Source organism: Pristiophorus japonicus, chromosome 14 (genome assembly GCF_044704955.1).
Source record: "Pristiophorus japonicus isolate sPriJap1 chromosome 14, sPriJap1.hap1, whole genome shotgun sequence".
NCBI lineage: Eukaryota > Metazoa > Chordata > Chondrichthyes > Pristiophoridae > Pristiophorus > Pristiophorus japonicus.
In genome coordinates, this window is record NC_091990.1 from 23,975,494 (window position 1) to 23,983,522 (window position 8,029).

The 8,029-nt window shown below is 46.7% G+C and overlaps 1 long non-coding RNA gene across 1 annotated transcript; it reads right to left on the minus strand.

Moving 5' to 3' along the window:
* Positions 1 to 1,761: 1,761 nt before the first annotated feature.
* On the minus strand, positions 1,762 to 6,189 carry LOC139279319 (uncharacterized). The gene is made up of 3 exons (XR_011596443.1): positions 6,158 to 6,189; positions 3,963 to 4,075; positions 1,762 to 1,794 (listed from the first exon to the last, which is right to left on the minus strand). It is a non-coding gene; the product is annotated as an uncharacterized lncRNA (long non-coding RNA).
* Positions 6,190 to 8,029: the final 1,840 nt, after the last annotated feature.

The following is an 8,029-nucleotide window of genomic DNA, read 5'->3' on the forward strand; positions in this document are numbered from 1 at the left end:
GCTGAATGTAAGCTGTGAATTTGCCATCCTACGCACTCTTCCTCCTCCCTATATCCTCATGGAGTTGAAATGAAAGGGGGAAGTTTAACTCCCAGGCCACCCCCCCCCAGGAGCTGCAGAGGGAGGTCCACTCAATTCAACAGCCAGGCTTCACTACATAGAACTTACAGCCATTCGGCCCAACAGATCTATGCTGATGTTTATTCTCCACAGAAGCCTCCTCCCATCCTACTTCAACTTACCCTATCAGCGTATCAGTCTGTTCCTTGTTCTCCATCATGTGTTCATCCAGCTTCCCCTTAAATGCATCTGTGCTATTCACCTCAACTACTCCATGATGTAGCAAATTCCACATTCTCGCCACTCTCTGGGTAAAGTTTCTCCTGAATTCCCGATTGGATTTATTGGTGACTATCTTATATTTACGGCCTCCAGTTTTGGTCTCCCTCACAAGAGGAAACATCATCTCTACATTTACCCTCTCAAATCCTTTCATAATCTTAAAAGACTTCCATCAGGTCACCCCTAGCCGCCTCTTTTCTAGAGAAAAGAGCCTCAGCCTGTTCAGCTTTTCCTGACAGTTATTAACATCCTACTGGCCAGCTGCTTGCTAGCTTTGGGCCTGGGAAGATTGGTTTGCCCATTGGCTGCCAATCCGGTGGTCAGGTCAGTCACAAGGGTCAGGAGAGTATTGTGGGTCAGGGTAGTGGGGGGGGGGGGCGTGGGGGGACAACAGCCCAACTGTTCTTTGTGCGCACTCCTGCTCCTCGTGGTCCCACAAAAATGGTAGGTTTACAACCTACCTGACAAGGCCTCAGCCAGGTGTTACCGAGCAGAGTTCCTGCTCCATAGGCCATTAAAACTGCATCGAGGTCCTAATGATATCACAGGGCCCCGATTTACATTTACTCACAAGGCTCCCACTGGATCCCAAGCATCTCGAACGCACAGGAAACCAGCGGCGTTAAAATGGCCACAGGGCGGGAAAAGAACAGAAAGCTCATTGATACAAAAGCAAAATACTGCGGGGATGCTGGAATCTGGAATAAAAACAGAAAATGCTGGAAATCTCAGCAGGTCAGGCAGCATCTGTGGAGAGGAAGCAAGGTTAACGTTCCGGGTCGATGACGAAGGTTCTGACGAAGGGTCATCGACCTGAAACATTAACTCTGCTTCCTCTCCAGATGCTGCCTGACCGGCTGAGACTTCCAGCGTTTTCTGTTTTTATTCCAGAAAGCTCACTGCTTGGAGTTTAACTCCCACTCTGCCTGGTTTCTGCCAGGAGGAGGTTAAAATTGCCCCTCAAGACTCTCTCACTGTCTGCTACTGTAAACTCAATCCACCCCCTTTAACCAACTGAGCCATTTGGTCAGCTATGTCAGGTTAATGAACGTGTCTTTCGAACTGTTGCCACCCACATAGAACAACAACTTGCATTCATATGTCGTAAAATGTCACCAGGCATTTCACAGGAGAGTAATCAGACAATGTTTGACACCAAGCCCAGAGGAGATATTAGGACAGGTGACCAAAAGCTTGGTCAAAGAGATAGGTTTTAAGGAGCATCTTAAAAGGATGAGAGAGAGGCGGAGAGAATTTCATAGCTTAGGGCCCAGGCAACTGAAGGTAGGGCCGCCAATGGTGGAGCGATGATGGAAACTTACATGTGGTATGGCCTGGACACATCGGATGTGGGTGGTCATCCTGCAGCCCATTGATTGGAGGTCTGGGTAATCTCCCTCACCAACCACAAAGACTCTCCCATTGTATTCCTGGCCCTCGTACAGCGCCCAACTGAAAGGCAAAGCAAGTTTCGATCAGAGAACACTGAGTCAGCCTGGATCACAAGGCCGCAGCTTCCAGCACGATCACAAGAATGGAATTACACTTGAGAGTTTACAGCACAGAGACAGGCCATGCGGCCCAAGTGGTCCATGTTTGCGTTTATGCTCCACACAAGCCTCCTGCCACCCGTCCTCATCTAACCCTGTTAGCATCTCCTTGTATTCCTTTCTCCCTCGTGTGCGTCCCCTTGGGTACAAAACACAATCAAAACATGGAATAATGGAATGTTGGACTTTATCTCCGGGAAGCTGGAATACAAAGAGGAGAAAGTGATGCTTCGGTTGCACAGAACCTTGGTCAGACCCCACCTGGAGCACTGATTCCTCTAAGCTGCGTGGTCGCGCTACAACGGGAAAGGTCACACGCAGGCTGCACAACAGCTTCTCCATCGTAATCACCGTGCATGGGTGGACATTTAAAAGGGACCAGGAACTAAAAGAAACAGGTCACGCAGAACAAAGCACAGCCTACAGGGAAGATCGATCTGGAGCACTGCGTTCAGTTCTGGACACCACACCTCATGAAGGATATCTTGGCCTTGGAGGGGTGCAGCGCAGATCAACCAGAATGATACTGGGGCTTAGAGGGTTAAATTACGAGGACAATTTCCATAGACTCGGTTTGCATTCCCTTGAGTTTAGACGATTGAGGGGGTGGTCTGATCAAGGTATTTAAAATGATAAAGGGATTCATATTTCCTCCGGTGGGGAAGTCCAGAACAAGGAGACACAATCTTAAAATTAGTGCTGGGTCGTTCAGGAGTGAAAGCAGGAAGCACTTTCTCCCCACAAAGGATAGCGAAAATCTGGAACTCTCCCCAGAAGCTTGTGGATGCTGGTGTTTTCAAGACAAAATTCGATACATTTTCACAAAAACAAAATACTCCGGATGCTGCAAATCTGAAATAAAAGCAGAAAACGCTGGAGACACTCAGCAGGTCAGGCAGCATCTGTAGAGGGAGAAACAGAGTTAACGTTTCAGGTCAGTGAAACTCTGTTTCTCTCTCCACAGATGCTGCCTGACCTGCTGTGCATTTCCAACATTCTCTGTTTTCATTGTGGGTACATTTTTGTTGGGTAAGTGTATCGAGGGACTTGGAACAAAGTCGGTAAATAGAGTCAACGTACAGATCAGCAATGATTGGGCCTGTTCCGCCATTCGATTCAAAGGGCTGAATGGCCCCCTTCCTGACCCTATAATATGGAAAACTATTTTTTTTTTAAAACCTAGAGATAGGTTTGTCATGTCCCACTGGATTGCTGTCAGAAGGATAGTTCCCGCTGGTTGTCTAGTGACCAAACAGCAGAATCGGCAGAGGCCTGGGGCCAGAAATCCCCATCCCCTTCTCTCAAAACCATTGTTTAAATACCAATATCCAAAACTTTCTGTCCGAGTTAAAACGCACCATGGTTAGCTCCACGAAAACAGTCTGCCTCACCACTGAAATGCATTAAACAGCGTGAAGGTGCTGTGTTTGCACAGTAGATACAAACAAATCTCGCCACAGATATTTAGGGCTCGTAATTACAAGTGTAACCACATGATAAGAGTTCATGACTGCCAATCAACCTCTCTGACACCAAATATGACCTATTGTAATTGTGGAGTCCCATTCCTTCAGGTTGTGAATCATTTGATGAAATTTAAAAAAATGTAAAATTTTAAAATTTGTTTTCTTACTTTTTGGTCTCTTTTTTCACTCTCAATCCAATCTTTCCTTCCTTCTCTTTATTTCTCTTTCTGTATCTGATTTGACATTGTATTCGCCCCCTTTAATTCACCCTCCTTCTTAGTCGTTCCGCTGTTTATTTCTCAATCATTAAAACTCATTGATTAAGGAGTTATCCTGTTCACTCAGGTCCCAGATGCCCTGTTTCCCCCACTATGTCGTTATCAGCTCGCACTTTGTGGGCAAATCATTTTTGAGCTGAAGGGTGCAGGGGCAGGTCTAACTAAGGGCAGGCACCATTAAGTGCTCTGCTACAGCAAAATCTGCCCATTGCACTCAGCATTTGCCCAGTGTTGGCTGGTCTGTGCACGAAGCTGGTCCCAGATAATAACAGGTTTATTGGAGGAGGGGGGGGGGGTCCAATGTATCAACAATCCAGCGCATTTACCTGCCGTTCAGGACTCTGCAAGATTGCATCTTAAACTCTTTTGGGATTCCTATCTTGCTCTCTTCGATTACCAGGCAGCGTCTGCAGAAGTCGTATTCCGAGAAGAGCTGGATCTTTGTGGTGAAAGAAAAGAATTTGAACCTTGTTTTAAATCGCACATGGGTGAAAACAACAACAATTAATACCAGCAACTAGCAAAATGGGAAATACAAGATTGAAGGATAAAGCATGTAATCGATCACTATGGTAATCTGGCATGTGGTATCTTTGCCTTGTACGTCTATTCTTGTTTGTTTTAAATGTGTCCGTGGGCTTGTAAGAATAATTAATTACTTGCGCCTATACTGCGCCTTTTATGTCCTCAGAGCATCCCAAAGTACTTCACAGCCAATGAAGGGGACTCAGCAGCTAATTTGCGCACAGCAAGCTCCCACAACCAGTAATGTGATATTAACCAGATTATCTGTTTTTAGTGATGTTAAGTGATATTGGCCACCTATCCAATCTAATCTTGAATGTTGACACAGTTTCGGCCTCAACCACTAACCCTGGAAGTGGCTCCTCGTTCTTGACCCCTCAACTACTGGAAACAGTTTGCTTCTATTTACCCTGGGCTATCCTTTCATAATTTTTAACACTTCTATTATATCGTCCCATAATCTGTTGGTGGCGGGGGGTGGGGGGAGGTTGGTGACCATGTTGGGGTTAAAGGTTAAAGGGCTGTCCATGTTGGGGTTAAAGAGGGATTGTTGTTCATGTTGAGGTTAAGGGGGGGGGGTTCTATTTTGGGGTTGGGGGAATGGTGGGCATGGGGTTAGAGGGGATGGGGGCCATGTTAGGGTTAGGGGGCTGGTGGTCATGTTGGGGCTAGGGGCAATGTTGTCCATGTAGGGGTTAATGGGTTTTGTCCATGTTGGGGTTAATGGGGTTTGTCCATGTTGGGGTTAATGGGGTTTTGTCCATGTTGGGGTTGGGAGGGGGCTTGGTTGCCCATGTTGGGGTCGGGGGGTGGGGAATGAAGGCCATGTTCTTACACATCTTATGATTAGTTGTGCTGCTTGTGATGAGCGATGGAAGCTCCGAACCAAGTCAACACTGCACAGCTGTCAGCTGTCATGGTAATCTTAAAGGGGCAGGCCCGTGTTGACGATTAACTGACGATTAATGCCCCATTCCCCTTCCAATTTTCTGTTCCTCTCCTGCTTTTCTGAAGAAGCTGACTCTTGCTATGATGCAGTTCCAAAGGAGAAACTTGTCTTTGGATAACGCACCCAAGAAGTCACTTGTCATCATGTGAGCCCTGCGAGCAAAAACTAGTTAACCATGGGGGTCATCACAGCTAAGGCTCATTCTGCCTGAATCAGACGACCACACATGTGAATTCCGGCGGACAGCAATCAGAAGACCAATTGATCTCCCACTGCATAATACAGGGATACGGATGCTAATTGTAGTGCCCTTACCCACATATTAATAAAAGTGTCTAACTCAGTAATGACCAGGGGTTGAACTAGGAATAGCCCTAGTATCTGAGCTCATGAACTTTCCATAGAATCATGGAATGGTCCAGCACAGAAGGAGGCCTGTGGCTGCTCTTTATTGGAGAGCTATCCAATTAGTCCCAATCCCCCTGCTCTTTCCCCATAACCCTGCACATTTGTTCATTCAAATATTTATCCAATTCCCTTTTGAAAGTTACTATTGAATCTGCTTCCACCATCCTTTCAGGTAGTGCATTCCAGATCACAACAACTCGCTGCATCATTTGTTTTTCCTCGTGTCTCCTCTGGTTCTTTTGCCAATCATCTTAAATCTGTGTCCTCTGGTTACTGACCCTTCTGCCAGTGGAAACAGTTTCTCCTTATTTATTCTATCAAAACTCAAGATTTTGAACAGCTCTATCAAATCTCCCCTTAACATTCTCTGCTCTACGGAGAACCACCCCAGTTTCTCTAGTCTCACCTTGTAACTGAAGTCCCTTATCCCCGGTATCATTCCCCTCTGGAACTTGGATATCCTTCCTAACGTGTGGTGCCCAGAATTGCCCACAATACTCCAAGCTGGGGCCTAACGAGTGATTTATAAGGGTTTAGTGTAACTTCCTTGCTTTTCTACTCTCTGCCTCTATTGATAAAGCCAACTTAATCGCATTGATATAATAAATACAGCGGGCGGACGCAGAGAATGATTCTTACCTTTAGTCTGAACTGCTGACTTGACTCCACCTGAACACACAAAACACAAGACAGTGTCACTCTGTCAGTTAGATCGTGCTTATGCTACTCTGCACTTCCCCCGCCCTGCAACCCCGCCCACCCTCGACTCGCACAGTGAGATATCCTGCTAAACACGTTAAATAATACAGCAAACGTTGGGATGGAAACCCGCATGGACCCGTTTATCACTAGACTTTTGTTAGGTAAGTGCATCGAGGGACATGGAACAAAAGGCAATAATGCAGTTGAGGTACAGATCAGCAATGATCGAATTGAATGGGGGAAAATCGGCTCGAAAGGCTGAATGGCCTCCTCCTGCTCCTATAACATGCAAGTGTTTTTTTTTTAAACCCTAGAAATAAGATTTATAATGTTCCACTGCATTGCAGTTCGTTTTATTTTTAATTAATAATTACGTCACACTTGCCCCTTGAGCAACATTTTGAACATCTCACTGTTGTCCTGAACATAGTCTCTCTTGTTGTCAGACTGAACAGTTCAGAACTGGCAGGATAAACCGCTCACTCACACCCCTCCAAGCAGGTTCCAATGGCAAATGGACATCCCAGTTAGACCTCCGCTTATGTCGAAGGTATTTTTGAGAAGGATAGGCTTTCCCTCAAGACTTTCTTCTCCCAATTTTCCCTCTCTCCCACCTTCATGCCCAAAGCTGCTGACGACTTACTGGGCTACAAATTCCGCAGACACCGAACACCTCCGTTACCTCCCCAGGTTCAATCCACCTTAGCCTAGACCGCGAGTGTTGGCTGGCTATTCAAATAGTTGAGGGGCATCAAGGTCAGTTTGAATTCCATTCTCAGTTAACATCCATACACACTCTCCCTCACGGGGTCACTGGATAGTGAGCAGGAACACTGGAGCATTTCTTTCGCCCCCTTCCCCGTCCAGGGTCGAGTTGCCACCTCTGGATGTGTTCCTGGAGGCTTCATCACATGACCTCCTGCCTCCTATTGCCCTGCCCCACACTTTCACCATTGGTCGCTCGACATGTCCATCCACAAGGTGGCTCCGCCTTCCGCGGCCAATCGGAAAGCGCACAGACACTTGTTGCCCGATTGGATGATTCTTGACTGTCAAAGAGCCTATTTCCCATCGAATATATTTTCCTCCAGGATTTAAAACATTTTTATTCGGGATGTGGCAAGGCCATCCCTAGTTGCCCTCGGGAAGGCGGTGGTGAGCCGCCTTCTTGAACCACTGCAGTCCATGTGGTGAAGGAGCTCCCACAGTGCTAACTTTGTCACGGTGGTTTGGTACAATGGAGTATCTTGCTGGGCCATATCAGAGGGCAGTTAAGAGTCAACCACATTGCTGTGGGTCTGGAGTCATATATAGGCCAGACCAGCAGGTAAGGGCAGCAAATTTCCTTCCCTAAAGGACATTAGTGAATCGGATGGGTTTTTACGACAATCCGGTAGTTTCATGGTCACCATTACTGATTCTAGCTTAATTTTAATCCCAGATTTATTGAATTAACTGAATTTAGTCCAGTAACATCTCCACGATGCTACTGTATCCCTTTTGCTTGCAGCATCGTGGTGGTGATTAATCTTCAATTCTTGGAGAATCCAGGGCAATCCTGGAAGGTTGGCAACCCTAGGCCAGTGGTGCGGAGGCCAATCACAGTCTACTTCATCACTGTCCTTGCCGAGATCAGTTGACTCCGCCCAGACCGGTGACTTTCAGGTCGGAACCGCCCGGGCACATTGGATGGTGCATTTGCCCACCGGCCAATCAGGGCAGCTCAGAAAATGGTGGTTTACTCACCAGCTGATCATTAGGGTCCGGGAGCACATTATTTAGACACACAATGTCAGGGTAACTGTTCCG